We start from the raw sequence: 16,310 nt of genomic DNA on the forward strand, positions 1-16,310 counted from the left end.
TCAGTTACCAACAAAGCTTGAGTGGCAAAGGTGTATCTGGGTGAACACACTAGGGAGAAGGTTCCACTGCCTTGGGAGGAAGAGTGGAAGGATTTCAAAAAATGTGTGAATTGGAATGGTTATAAAAATGAATAGGGAAGCTAGCATTTTGTCATTCCTGAGCTGAGCTAGGAGTGTGGCTGCTAGAGTGCTGGGCTGCATGGGTTGTAATTATGAATATTAGGCCAGAAATTGAGTGCAGGCATAGAATCATAGAATCATTAAGATTGGAAAAAAACTCATCTAGCCCAGCCATCCCTACCGTGCTCAATAATCATCCCTTAGTGCCACATCTCTACGTTTCTTGTACACCTCCAGGGACAGTGACTTCACCACCTCCCTGGAGAGCCTGTGCCTCTGCCTCACTGCTCTTTTGGAGAATAAACTTTTTCTAGCATCCAACCCGAAGCTCACCTGGCATAACTTAAGGCCATTACCCTTCATCCAATTGTTGTTATCTGGGAGAAGACGCTGACCTCCACCTCGCCACAACCTACTTTCAGAAAGTTCTGAAGAGAGATAAAGTCTCCCCCGAGCCTCCCCTTCTCCAGACTGAACAACCTCTTTTCCCTCAGCCACTCCCAGTAAGACTTGTACTCCAGACTCTTCACAGCTTTGTTGCCATTGTTTGAATGCTTTCCATGGCCTCAATGTCATTTTTGACGTGAGGGGCCCAAAACTGAACACAGTACTCAAGGTGCAACCTCACTAGTGCTGAGTACAGAGGAACAATCACCTCCCTGGTTCTGCTGACTACACTACTTTCTGATACAAGCCAGGATGCTGCTGGTCTTCTTGGCCACCTGAGCATACTGCTGGATCATGTTCAGCTGAATGTCAACCAACACCCCCCAGATCCTTTTCCTCGGTGCAGCTTTCTAGCCACTCTTCTCCAGGTGTGTAGCAATGCACGGAGTTGTTGTGAATAAAGTGCAGGACCTCACACTTGGTCTTGTTGAAGCTCATAAAATTGGTCTCAGACCATCAATCCATCCTGGGCTTCCTGCAGTCAAGAACAAAAGAGGGAGAGAGCAGATCTTCCAGGAAGCCCTTCAAGACCACTAAGGTGTGGGTCGCTCACTGGGGGCTGTCTCTCCACCTTCAGCTCCACACTAGTAGCTGGAGTATCACAAATTTGGTGGATCCAAGCCTTTGGGTTCAAACATAGTAACAAGCTACTGTAAGGTAAGGAGGGATTACAGGGAAATAGTCTTGGTGAGTTTATGCTTCTGAAAGATTACCAAATTTCTCTGCGTGTACTTCTAACGCTCATCTCCGTTGGGGACTGCCACCACCTATGTGTGCCCATCCGAGTCCATGGGGCAGAAATCCAGGATAGCTCCAAAAATAGCTCCAAAGAGGAGCCAAACACACAAGAGCTCAGTGTCTTAGCATAGACACCTTCCTAAAGCAGACAAAGGAGAGGAAATCTGGGTCAGAAGAGTTTCTTCCAGTGCTTAGCAAAGTCCCTCTCAGCTGCCTCTGCATGTCGGCAGCCCTTCACCTGTTATTTTACACTTCATGCCCATGAAGGAGATAACAGATTTGCTGGTAGATATTCAGCCAATATGTGGGGAAGATCTCCAATTTCTTACAGCTATGCATTGAAACAGAATGCAAGCTAATCTGCCAGATATGGAATTTACATATACATGGACTTTAATATCAAGTGAGATGCACTTTGTGTGAACTCTGTAGCTCTTAAACAGCATTTTCAATTAATATCTGTTCAGTGGTTTTAATAGTTTTTTCCCATGATGTTTACAAGACTGTATGGCCTCTCTCTTTTGACTAATTAACACATTCTTAAATTCCTTTGACTACAGCTTTTCCTAGTCTGGTGAGTAATACTTTGATTTATCAGCTTCAGATCCAACTATTTGTGGGGAGGAGTCATATGCTCATTAAAAGTTATCTTTAATATTCTATCCTTACATAGTAAGGCTACGCAGCAAGTCTTCACTAAGTCAATTTGTATTTTAAAAGCTTCCATTTTATTTGTGCTTTAATTTTACCGGTACCACTTCATGTGGGGAAACAGAGATAAATAATTCTGTCAAAGAAATGATGGCTCAGAAGACTTCATCTTTACTCCAACAGTCTAATTCTGCTGACAAGAAACAAACGGGACCGTAACAGAGTTGTCTTTTTCTCTGTAGCCTGAGCATTACTTTGTGATGAAAACAACCATACAATCACAGAATGGCTTGTGTTGGAAAGGACCCCAAAGCCCATCCAGTTTCAATCTCCTGCCATGGGCAGGGCTGCCACCTACCAGATCAGGCAGCCCAGGGCCCCATCCAACCTTGCCCCAAACACCTTCAGGAATGGGACAGACACAGCTTCTCTGGGCAAAACCATCACGTGAGACCTACAGGAAAAAAAAAGACAAAAACCAGGATAACACTCTGTACCATCTACCACAGCTTTTGTCAGCAGAATTGTGAAGAAGAATTAGAGACCCAGTTTTCCATACTGGAAAAGCTAATCACAACCTTTACAAAAACACTGGATTAACAGCTGATGCCTTCAAAACAAAGCTTCCCAAATTCACAGCTATAGAGGAAAACGATGCCTGATTCTGCTCACAAGGCATCCTCAATACTGACTGCAACTCCGAGTTTCTCAAGGTGTATGTGTACCTTCCTCACAGTGTATGTTCTGGGGCCATGTGGTCAGCCATGAACTTCTGGCTCTTTTATGTTCTTCATTTCAGTGTCCCTGTATTATGTTTAAAAGTTTATCTGAAAAAGTAGTCAATTAAAGTTCTATTAAATCATAGAATCATTAATGTTGGAAAGACCACTAAGATCATCTAGTTCAACCAACACACTCAGTGCAGCATCTACCCTTGAAGTAGAACTACTATGTAAGAGGAGATCTTTGCTTTATGGAGAAAAAAAAGAAGGAAAAAAACCCTACACAATTGGCATCTAATATATCAACCTTTGAAATGAATTAGTAAGTTCACAGCACGTAGCTATTTTTTCAGGTGGACATCACTGATACTTGAGGATCAGATTTTTCAGATTTTCTTTGCTATTGTAATATTAAGTGATAACTTTTTAAAACAAGGAAAGGTAATGATGGCATTCCGGAGTGAGAGAAGAGAACAGTCTGTCTCTTCTAGTTCTTGTGTGGCCTTCTGAGTTCAAATCATGCAGCAGAATGGACTCAGAATCTTCAAAAACACACTTGCATATCAATATTCATGATTGAATATATCACTGCTAGGTAAATTAAAATAGATTCTGAAAGACTCTGTTTTATATTACACTAAGTATTACTTACAATGCATTAAGTATTATTAGAGTGCTTACACAAAGAAGTAAAAAAGCAACGACAACAAAACCCACTAGCTAACACTTTTTCATTGTTTTATTTCCATTGTGAAATTTATTTCCCCACATGGAGAAATAAAGAAAATAATAATATAGCTCCCTAAGTATAGTTTCCATAATGACCTTATAATAAGCAAAGCTGGTGGCCGCATGTGTTATATAGTTCCATTAAAAATAAAAATGTGTCTGCTTATTAACTTGCCATACCCAACCATTTTTGCTGTACTTCTCAATACCAGGTGTCTACCCAAGCTGACTGGTTTTAAAAGTCTGTGTCAGAATTTATCAATCGCTTTCTAAACTACAGAATAAAACCTGTGAAGGTATTATTCTTCCCAAATTTAAAATTTTGGTAGCCTTATCTTGGATACTTTCTAAGGCCTAATGCTTTGGAAGAGCAATTTGATATTTGGCGGGCAGCAACCTTTTCATTCAGGGATGACGTACCATGCAAGGCCTTCAAAAAGTGCTGATGCATCAAGCATATGAGGATTTCAGAAGCTTCATATCCTAAGATATGAATAGAATATCTGGTATGAGATATGAATAAGATATCTGGTTCCCACTAGGCATGGCCCAGACAAAGACCAAGCAAGATTTTCTTGAAGTTTACAGAATTGTGAAACAGATGGGTTGGGGCTGGGTAAAAACTCCAAGCGAGCTCTCAGATCTTTCCTCTCTTGTTCATTGTGGGGTCCCAGCAAGGAGACTGCAGTTTGGATCAGCAACAGTTGTCCTTCTTTCCTATCCTGTCAGGAATATGATAGCAGTCAGAGCTGTTGATGATCCAAACAAGAGCAGTGCTTTGAATATAACCAGTGCTGTATAAAATATATGCACATCACACATATACTCAGCATATAAAGCAGAGGTGTATGCATGTGTATATACGGACATGTTGTTTGTTCAGAAAAACCTGACTCTTCGTGCCTCAAATTCAGCATTCAAAATTCTTGAGTAGTCTTGCTCTTCATTTCTGTGTGCCTTTGTTCACCATTCATGAAACACAGACAACAGCATTTCCTTATTCTATTTCAGTGCAGTGAAAATAAGTACCTTAAGAAGCGAGGCCATCCAGTGCTGTAAGAAAGGGTACCACAAAAATGTCCACAAGGAGATGAAGAATTCTATCTTCTGAGCAGGATTTGAGTGCTCTGAGGTATGTGAAACAAGCAGCCAAACATCTGATATCTAAAAGAAAGCACTGGATAGCTGTTCATTACTTTGGGTACTGAGTCCAGTAAAGATCTCATGGAAGAAATAGAATTTGATCAGCTAAGAATTAAACATGATATCAATGCCAGGACACTCTGAATTCTAGATTTAAGATGTTATGAGTGCTTGATTTTGTATCTTCATTTGTGTCTTGTATGTTGTAACATTCTTTTAATTTTTTGCATGTGATGCAATCCAAAGCATGAAGGAACATGCAGGCAAGTGGGTGCTGTCGATCGTCTGTATTGTAGAATTAATTTCTTTCTGTGTCTGCTGAAAACAAACCGCAATGAACATTCTCTCTTAAAGTTTGCTGGTGTAAAATGACATTTAACATAGGAGAGATCTTCGATTAACAACAACAAAAAAAAACAACAGGGAAGAAATGAACAAAAGAAAACAGTCTGCCCAAGGAAGTACTAATTTAGCCTAACAGAAGGCTAAGAAGAGCTATTGAACAATTTCATTATCACATTCTTTTCAAAAAAGGAAGTCTTCTGCTTTCCTATTTCATGATAATTGGATGAAGAAATGTGGGTAGGAGAATTTGATGAATTATTTACTAATTAAGGAGAGAAACAGGATAGTATAAGCAATATTACTTTGATATGAATGTTCCTTTTATTATATTATTTATACACATGCGATTGTTGCTTTTATTAACTAAGAGGTTAATCACTTGAATGGGATGCTTTGCATTCTCTACAATTACATACACCAGCAAATTGGCTAATTTTATGTGAAAAAAAATAACCTAGCAATTTTTCTAGTACTTATCTGTATGGTGCAGTTTAATAACATTTTTGCACTGTGTAAAATGTATAAACCAGCTGTTCTCATGTTTTGGCAGCAGCTCTGCACATTGCAGTGTGGCATACATGGGCCCAGGAGCCCACGCTAGGGCTTAGGCACTCTGCAGAGGTGATGACACGCAGCTCCTGGAGGGGTGGAAGACAAATCTGATGATGCTGCTTACCAGGCAGGCTTGGGAGTGACTTCAAAGGTGGCCACTTCATTTTTTCAGCAGCTGAGACTGCCATTTTGTTCTAAGCTCATTGTTTCTTTAGCCAACTAATCACTGTCTAGACGGGATGAAATCAAACCCGCATTGCTGTATGCCTTGCACCCTGCTAAGACAGCAGACACAGGGAACCCTCCCTACATGGGGCAATCAGGTTTCCAGAGCTGAGGGATTGATCACATCCGCTGCTTAGAAGCTGTGGTACCATTCACTGGGCTGCTATCACCATCCAGATTGATTCTTCTGAAGCCTTTGATGACGACTCCACTCTGCGGCTGCTCCCCAGAAGCACATCCCATTGCTCAGACTTCTGCAGGATGTCAAAATTTTGTGGGATTGATGATATTCAGACGGGATCAAAATAGTGCAGCTTGTGCCTGCAGGAAAATGATTTTTCATCTGGACAGTTCTTCATATCTCGATCACCTCACCAGAACTCCAGAGGAGCCCACACTATAGCAACCCCTAGCATTTGTAAATTTTATATATATACATACAGGTCGTTAAAAAAAAAAAAAGGAACATATGGTCTCCAGACAGAAACACCTAACTGGGTTAAAAATACATATAAAAATATGAAAGACTCTGTTTAGATTCCTCGTTCACATGCTCCACCCTTTCTTGTCTGATGCATATAAAAGCATTCATAAGTAAACTTCAGTTGCTAGTCATTAATTAAAAAAAAAAACCCAACATGTAAAACTACATGCTTTGCATTGGTGATGTAATAAGTCACTTAATGATTTTCATTGATTTAATTTAAAAATATATCTTATTGTTCACTAGAGATGGGGGATGGGAGGTTAATATACATTTTGCTTTAGATACGAATCATTTTGGGAACACTAATGATTTTTATTTTTTTTTTCAATTGTAGCCACATGCGGTTTTATTAAATTTTAAAATGAAAAAAAAAAAAAAAAATTGCAGATGAGGCAGCCCAGACACATAGCTCAGTGTTCACATCTCCATAACACACCATGGTGCAGCCAAACCAAGCATTCGTGACTGCAGCCCTGAAAGGTCTGGCAAAGCCCAAGCCCAGCGGTTAAGGAGATCACGTCAAACTCTTCCATTCTCAAGGAAGCCTGGCAGAGCTCTGGTCAACATGGTTGTCTTATGTGGACATCTTTCACAGAATCATAGCATATCTAGAGTTGGAAGGGACCCATAAGGATCATTGAGTCCAACTCAATTTTTGGGACCACCCAAAAATCAGATCATACATCTGATAGCATTCTCCAGACACTCATTGAACTCCATCAGCTCAGGGGCGTGCCCACTGCCCTCAGTAGCCTGTTCCATGCCCACCACCCTCTTGTGAAGAACCTTTCCCTAACCCCCAGCCTGAACCCCCCCAACACAGCTCCATGCCTTTCCCTCCAGTCCTGTTGCTGTCACAGAGCAGAGCACTGCTCTGTTCCATTTGTGAGGAGCTGTATGCCAGTATGAGGCTTCTCCTTCAGCCTCCTCTGCTCTGGGCTGAACAAACTGAGAGACTTAGCTGCCTCTCATCCATCTTCCTCATATATCTTCCCTTTGAAACATATTACTCAGACCCAGATGAAAAAGGACAAGGAGGTATCGGCAACTGAATGCAGGAGTAAAAGTATTCTTAACGAACTTCCCCACTGTTTGGCAGCTGTTTTCTGAAGAAGACATTGATCAAACACAAATAACCAGCATGTCCAGAACAAGGAAATTAAGAGGTGAAGAGATAATAGTGAAGTAGAAGAGAAGCTCGTTCTGTGTCCCCAGTCATACGAGCAAGAATGTTTCCATGCAGCACAGAGGTAGGAGCAAGCTCTTGGTTGTTAGTAAGATTGTCTGGAAAAAAAAAAATCCTCTCTCAGAAGATATCTCTGCAAAAGATGTTTGAAAGAACTACTGCAAACTGACAAACAGAATACACATGTAAAAGTGAATAAATAAATAAGTATATATATGAGTGGAAATCCTTCCATGTATTAATGTCAAAATGTGCTAAAAAAACTTAAGTGTGGATTACGCTAAACATATCTTTCATGGAGCCATGGATGTAAAATTAAAAGAGCTTATTTAAATGAATTTTCTTTTACATTTCTGAAAAGATCACATAAAAAACTCCACCAAAACTGACCTCTCTCTTTTAAACATTTATTCATTAACAAATCTTCTTTCTTTCCATGTGAAATCCATCCATCAAACCACAAGTCGACCCCTGGCTGGGAACTAGCCCCTTGGTGTGCATGGAGCAGGGGCCCCCGCAGGACCATACCCCACCAAGCAGGGGAACCAGGGAGGTCTCATCCCCTCAGGCACCTCCGCTACTGCTCAGCACAGAACTGCTGGCAGACCAGGGGCAGCAGCAAGATGACCTTTCCTTCCCACAGGCGCAGCGGGTGGTATCACAGCACAGGGGTGGAAACGGGGGGATGGTTGGTTCAGATCTGCCCCCAGCTATACGAGGATGCAGCTGGGTAAGTCTGGGATTGAGATCTTATTCAGCTTTGCACCAGATTTTCACTCCTCTTGAAAAGGGTTGAGGCAAGAACCTCTATGGGCTGAGTCACTCTGCCACCATGATAGTCAAGGAGATAGTTTTCCGAAGGATGGAGTGGCAAACCTTGAAGATGCCATCTCTCTCATTTTTTTCCATCTTTCCCAGCTTTAGGAATCTTGCACTTACCTGTGTGAGTGCTGCACTGGTCAAACAAACCCTCAGTGACACTTTGGCATGGCTGGACTAGCTATATCTGCACATTTTAAAATGAAAATGTAATAATAGACCATATGGTTTTAATTAAAGAAGAATCTATTTACATTTTAAAATGCATACATTTTATTGAAAACAGCTTACATAAACACATCTGGAACACAGCTTTAGATAAAAAGCATATGCAGGGTCTGATTCTGTTCTTTCTGATGCTGGAGTAAGTAAAATGCAACTCCATCAAAGTCCACAGGTGTAAGGCCAATGGGAGATTAAGATCTGACTTGGGGTCTTTCACTTCAACAAAGTAAAGCCAAGCTTTACTTCAATCTCACAACTTGTAAGAGAGGGAAACAAAAAGTTTATAGCATATATGAAGAATTATTGTATTATGAATAACTGAATTTTATAGAAATTTTGTTTCCAACGTTCGGAGCTATGGTTCCACTCGCCACAAAAGCAGACAGAAAGCAGGCACTGACCTCTCCATTCCAGCAGATTTTTATTGAGAAATCTTTTCTCTAAGCAATATACAGACCTCTTCCATGCTCTCCTGCTAGCAGTTCACCTTCCATTTCATCTTTCGGAGTCAAAAAGAAAAATAAATGTAAATGATTTTATCATGTTCCATCACATGGACTCTCAAAATGCCTTTTGATATGAAGTGTCTGCTTTGCCATACATTTATTCCATGAGTTTGCTTTCTATTTCAGGGATTTGGCCAATGCAGAAGTGAATGATAGATGTATGCAGATAAAATGCTGAAGATCTACTTAGGTCACTCTGAAAGTAATGCCTTCTATTTATTTCCGTGGAAAATACAACAGGTACAAGGAGCACAATAACACTATTTGGCAGAAAATTATCAGCTACAAAACACTATTCTTCTACTCATGCCACACTTGAAAATATCTACACCAGTGGAGGTCATCCACTGTTGCTGTTGCCACTGCTAAAATGCACCACCCATCACCTCACTGTGCTCACATCCCCTGTTTAGTCTCCATACACATTCTGAAAGCATAAGTGAATGTCAAAGAGTGCACTTTTTCAATGGCACACCTTTGCTTCATATGCTCTTCAGTATCAGACACCATTCTGTCAGACTGCCCCTCTGCTGCCTTCTGTCACACAGCAACAACATGCAACAGAATATTGGTGGGAAGGTTCGACCCCTACTGCAATAACACCAACATCCACCTCTGACATTGTTGGCCAACATAATGAAGTAGATAGTCATTACTTTCAGTGCAGCCCTCATATAGATTAGGAACTGTCAGTGGAGTCCTGGATACTTGCTACACATACTGAAACAAACAAGTAATGCAGTCTCTCAGCTCTGCTCAGAACAGGATCTTGGCTGTGACACACCAGCCAGGCAGATGTGTCCAGTGATCTTCATTTTCAGGTGTCTCAGGGTTAAATGTATTCCTCTATTTAGCAGAATTTAAAGAAAAATCAACATTACAAGAGAACATTAAACATGCAGTATACAGCATTATAAGACACAAGCACATTCAAGACAAATACTGTCCTTCTCATTTTTTCATGTGTATGTTCTGCATCCAGCAGAGCAGTAAATTAAAAACACTGAGGTAATGGTAGATAATTTATTCTGCTTTTACATGCACACTGTTTTTAGCTTCCAGACACAGGAGGAATGGCTCTCTTTGCAGCCGACAGTATCATTTTTCCAGTGGGACTTGCCCCTCTATTGACCAGAAAAGGCTCAGGATCTCCAAGATGCCAGATTCATAATTTCATAACTATGTAAAAACGAAAGCCTTGGAATGCTGAGTGGGCTACGTGCTTCTGTGTGTGTGTGTACATCACTGTGCTGAGACAGGCTCAGTCTGTGCCATCGTGTGACCAATAGGACGAACATGTGTACTTGCACACTTCATTTAACCCAGTACTATAATGCTATAACTTCTGCAGTAGAATGTGGCAACCACTATATTATGGACACTGAAGAGAAACAGTGCATCTCGTATTAAAAGCTCTGGATGAATTTTAGGGCAGAAAGAATTCATTTCTCAGACTGAAATTTAGTGCTGAGACTAGAATTACCATCTCCACCTTTAGAAGCATGCCATGGGATCCTTAATGACCACAGATGGTCAGGACCTCAGTTTTATGTCTTGTCTTAGACAGACAGTGCAGCCTTTATAGATCTAGATGCAACTAACTGCTGGCAAAGCTGAAACTTTTACAGTTAATGAAGCTGAGGATCTAACAACAAATAGCAACTATTGAACTTGTTATGGACAAACCAAGAGTCTGATTAAGTCCATGGAGCATTCACTGAAAAAAGGAAGCCCACTGTGGTTTACTTGTCAACTCTCCTTCACTGTTAAAGAAACCACTAAGTTTAGTATGGTCTATGGACATGAAAAAGGCATCTGCCCTGCAAACCAGGACCAAAGACCGTGCACTTAGAGCAAAACCCATAAGCTGCACCCAGGAATTATCTCCTGTGGGACTGAGTATCTCAGCTGGATTTTCACCTGAGAGGAACATAGCTCAAAAGACATTTGGCTTCTGTAATGCAGTCACCTTGATACCATCATGCACACAGCTTAGTGAGTCCTAGGAGCATTCCTGGATGGGAGTCCTGGGCTAGAATCTCCAAGGTGACAAATGACGTTTGAGGACCCTTTTGTCAAAGGAGCCACATGTTTTTCCCTTGAGATTTGTGAGAAAACATACATGCTACAACAAAAATGTATGTTATTTTAAGCAGCTGTAGAGGGCAGGGCTACATGGCAAATCTGAAAGCACATGCAGACAACCCAGAGGAAGAAACAAGGCTATATTCTTTATGCACCACTCTCAAAAACATAGCATTGGCATCCTGCTCCAGGTTTTCATTAATTAATTAATTAATTTGTTTATTTATTTATAAGGACTGTGTGGGGTAGACATAATATTGGCATTTTCCTCTGAATTCAGCCTGGATGTATTGACTCCAGACCCTCAGCTCACAGAGTTTGCAGGCCGCTCTGCAGCTCTGTGATGTTTTTGTGCTTTGCAGTCATTTTCTGCTGTTCCGCTGCCAAGCCTCGCAATTAACTGGAATGTACAAACATTTCTCCTGGGTTTGACGGGAGCAGAGACCTGTCTATATGCTGAAGGTCATGTGAGAAGTTTCAGCAGGGTGCACTGTCTGAAGCGACAGCCTCATGACATCCCCCTTGCAACCCAGTGTGCTCATTCTCAATGTTTTTTGACCATAGTTTGGCTGCTCTCAGTGTTTATTTTGGAGCTGGAAACTATACCCAAAAGACAAGCGGTGTTTTTACTGCCCGGTGGGAGGCTGAGCCTGCGAATTGGATCTGATCTGACTCACCACTGTAGGAGAGAAAACAAGCACATCCTGAGGCTCAATCCAAGCGTGGAGTCCTCACCTAAACCCCCAGCCCCAGGGACCTCCAGGGGCCAGGGGCTGGCCCTCATTCAAGCCTGGAGTCTCTGAAGAGCTTTCCACAAATGTTTTCCTATGCAATCAGAGTTTCAGTGAGGATCTTCCTGTAGCAAAAGGGGAATATAAGGATTACTCGGATTTTGCATCTTACCTGTAGTCCGAAGTTTTCTTTGTAAGCAGAATATTCCACTTACTTACATTTTGCTGTGTTTAAAGTGCAGTTCTTGTTTCTAGCTACTGCCATGATGGCATAGGGCAGGGGGCAGACCGTGGCAGGAGCTGCGTTGGGCTGCATGCTGCCCACAGGCCTCACATTGGATGTGCCTCTGTTAACTATTTAGTCTAGATGTCAGGCAGAATTTTTTCCACTCAGAGGTTGCTGAGGCGCTGGCACAGCTGCCCATGTAAGCTGTGGTGCCCCATCCCTGGAGGTGCTCAAGGCCAGGTTGGATGGAGCCCTGGGCAGCTGAGCTGCTGGGTGGCAGCCCTGCCAATGGCACGGGGTGGGACTGGGTGGACTTGGAGATCTCTTCCAACCTAAGCCATTCTGTGATTCCATTATTCTACTTCCATGATTCTAATCTTTTAATATCCACCAGGCATGAAAGATCACGTTGGAGGTTCTACAATGTAAATTGATTGAACTTAAGGGTCATTAAAAGGGTAAGACACTAGGAATTATACATATCTAAATTGCACCTGTGCACAGGCAAAACCATTCCACTGGAAGATGTTGATACTGTCTCATAGCAAAGGAGCCATACATGGTTGTATACATTAGCCATCAGGCCCTGGCCAGGAGGGCTGTGCTGGAAAATCTCCACTTTAACTTCTGTGCACCTCTGCCCTGTGTACTGATGGCCTAAAAATAACTTCTCTGTCTTTGTTAAAGCAGTCACACATCTACATGTGAAAGTCACTATAAAATGTTAAGTATGTTGTTACTGCTGATCACAGACAGTGTTGACTTTGAAAGCTGAGCTTATTCTCTTTTCATCATTCAGAAAGGTGATATTGAGAGTGAAGTAAAATAGGGATTAACTGAGGATAACATGAAAGCCATGAAGGGGCTCCAAGGGAAGTGCTACTCTTTCCCCTCAGTTACAGACAAAGGTGAATGACAGGAGCAGCAAGATCAGCAGGATGCCATGTTTTAATGCTGGAAAAAGAAGATAAAGACTCATCCTTAAAAGAACAACAACAACAGCAACGAATTACAACCCTCTAGTCAGCAGGCTGAATAAAACAACAGTTATTTAAAAATTTGGAAATCTCAATCAGAAAACAAAAATGAAAAATCAAACTCATAGTTTTCTTCCAATATTTAGTCATCTGTTGTTCTGAACGTGGCAGCTCAGAAGTTACGTGTCAGCAGACTATCTCTCCACATGTGGTTAAAAGCAGAGGTTGGCTCCAAGTTGTGATATGACAGACGTGTAATATTGTGTAATATTGCACAGGGGCTATTTTGTCTTTCTAAAAGCTGTGCAGTATAGCACTGAACTAGTTTTGTTAGTCCCTCTGATGGATACAAAGTGCAAAGTGGTATCCATATGGCCCTATGGAAGTATAGCATCACATTCTTCCAGCTTATACAAGTTTAATGGCACTGAATTAGCATGGGCTGCCCTTTGGTGCTAATTCTTTCTGCACTCAGGGGGTTAAAGGAGCTTCATACTATCCAGATGTTCAGTGGCTCCTGCAAATGAAAGATTAGCAATTTTTGCAACTGCTGCTCTTTCTTCTGCTCCTTTTTTAAAGCTGATATTTTCCTTAAGAACTTGCTTAGTATCTGAGTCAGAGGAATCTTTTCCCTAAGGTAAATCAATCAATAGGCTGCACAAGAAAAGGAACAAAATGTAGAGGAGGCAGCCCTGAGTTGTATTAATTTGTTTACAGGAATTGCCTTCCAGGGACCAATATATTCATCCCAGGGTTTCATTTTCCTCTGTGAAATAGGAATCAAATGCAGCATTATTTCAGGATTTAAAAATAATAACAAATAAAAGGAGCTCAAACTTCTGCCCCCTCAAAATGCTTCTTTTAATTGCTAGTGAATGAGCACCCCCTTTGATTGTTCAGGTTAGACTACAGACAGGTGACACAGGTATAAGAAACATGGTTGCCTTAACTCCTGCATGCCACCAACAAGGCTTCCATGAGAGAAATAGGAAAACTAGCCAAAGAAATTCCAATAAATTAATGCCAGTTTAAAGACTAAGCCTGCCTTTTGTATACATAGTTTTACTCAGGTTCCTGCTGCTGCAAGAGCTGCTCAAGCACAAAATAAGTAGAGTTCCAATGAGACAAAACCTTCTGCCTCAGCTGGTATTTAACAACCTGCTTTCTTGCTGCAGCTCAGCTAGAATTTTTCTAACCTTAACAGAATTGCTAGACTTCACATCTTGCTCTAATACATACTTTTCTAGTATGCCAGTTATTGCACAGGAAGCAATGAATCGTCTGAAGCAGAAAGCAGTGTCGGGTGTGTGCTGCAAGGATCATGACTGTACTTTGTGGAAGTTTCCTAATGATCTGAGCACGAGGACACTCACCATGCTTCTCTTGCAACCCGTCCTCAGCCCTTTGTGTGGTGCAGAAAAATGCTGTGCCTGAGAACAAGCTTCTTCTTGCACAGCTCCATGTGCAAGAGGAAAAGGACCCTTCCTGAACAGAGGACTTGGGTATAGGCTTCCAAAGTTTCAGTGTGTCCCATAGAGTTGCAGCCTGAAACACACAGCTGGTTGTAACTGATTCAAGTCTTGCATGTAGCATGTGCTCAGTGAACTGTAGCATACGTGAACCAATCGGTCACATATGTGCTTCTTACCCTGAGTATTGACTCAGGAAGGATATTTATTTGTACGGAGGCAGTTGTTTGCTGGGGACTCAAGGTCATATTGCATACAAGCTGAAGAGCAAGGCAAATAATTTCATCTATGGTCTTTTAATGGGAAATCTCCATACTCTACCAGACTTCAGGAAATCTAATAATTCTTTTGCTTACTTGCTTCAAGAGGCAGTAACTGTTCCATGGCTTTTCTCAACAGAACAAAAATTCTGTTCAGAACAGAAGTTCAAGAACAGCTCTTGAACTTAGGGAATGGAGGGAAAGAGGCGGAGAAAGAAGGGGGAAAAAAACAACTAAGGATCTTCCGTTGTTCTCACCTATGTGAGGATCTCAAGGAATGGAAAAGCTGGTTCTCTTGGACTTCTCACTAATTCTCTTCCCTCTCAAAAACACCTTTGAAATTTCAGTGGCCAGCTATGTTTATGTATTTCGTACAGATCCATAGAGTTCTACTGTAGTATGTCTTATTCAGAAATACTTTTTATCACAGGCCAGATCTATAATCAGACAAAATCCAGTGTAGGCATCTTTCCCTTGAAAGAAAATGTTGATTTGAACTCCGGGTTATGATGTATCTCCAGACAAATAAAAGCAAAATTTTAGCAAGAAGAAAGCTTCTGTTGCTGAAGCAGCTAGCTCAAATTCAAGGCCCTGTGGGTTGTTTCCATTAGGAAACATGGCAATCTACTGTTTTTCACAGAATCACAGAACAGTAGAGGTTGGAAAGAATCTCTGGAGGTCTTCAGCTCCAGCCCCTGCAGGGCCACCTAGAGCAGAGTGTCCTTTTATCTGTCTTGCAGGAATTACAAAGTCTTGCTTCCCAAAACACTGCAGGTAACCAGGCAATAGGAGTCTGCTTCACTTTTTACAGCTCCTGGCTTCTTATAGTCAGCATTCAGCCCCCATACACTCTCTCCAGGTAACTGTTTTGTTTCAGGGCCACATTAGCAGTGCTCTTGCATCTCTCTCACTTTACCTCACTGACTCTTCCCTCAGTTGCTCTGGTCTTTCTGCGGTTTCTCAGAGTCACTAAATTACAGCCCCTTCCATCAGCTTGGGGTTTGCTGTGCCAGCAACAAGGGACATTGCTCGGTTTGTAGCTAATGCAGCTTTGTGCAAATCTTGCTTGTTTTGGGGAAGGGTCCTTTTCTAGCAGGTACTTGATATCACAAAAAAGACACTTGTGGTTTTCTACAGATATCTCAAAAGAAGGTGGAAGAATAGTTCCTTTGATGGAAATTCAGTCCTTCCTGTGAGAGTAGTCTAAAACTCCAATCATTCACTAAATCTTTTGTTTCTGCCAGCTGTCTAATAAAACAAGTTTCCTACCCCAGCAGAAAACATGAACTTGAACCCCAAGCCAGTGTTCAGGGATGACTGTATCCAGCACTACCTTCCAGGCTGCTAATGCAAATCAAATATTTGAAAAACCAAACATTCTCTCTGAAAGAGTAGATATAACATGAGCTTCATCCCAGTTAGCAAGCCTGTTCAGGAAATACCCTGGGACAGTGAAATTCCATGAGGAAGATGTGATCACCAGGAAACTTCACAGCCTCATCTCTTACCAGCTCCTAGTTTCCACAGTACAACAGGAAACTACTTTATCTGCATATGCTCTCTCCCTATTTCTATTTCCCTTACTCTTCTCAGCTCAGCCATAACCCCACAGCAACCAGTGTTCTTCAAGTCTCTGTGGCTTCTCTGTGGCTTGTTCAAGGCATCAG

Source organism: Lagopus muta, chromosome 3 (genome assembly GCF_023343835.1).
Source record: "Lagopus muta isolate bLagMut1 chromosome 3, bLagMut1 primary, whole genome shotgun sequence".
In the NCBI taxonomy this organism is placed as follows: Eukaryota; Metazoa; Chordata; class Aves; order Galliformes; family Phasianidae; genus Lagopus; species Lagopus muta.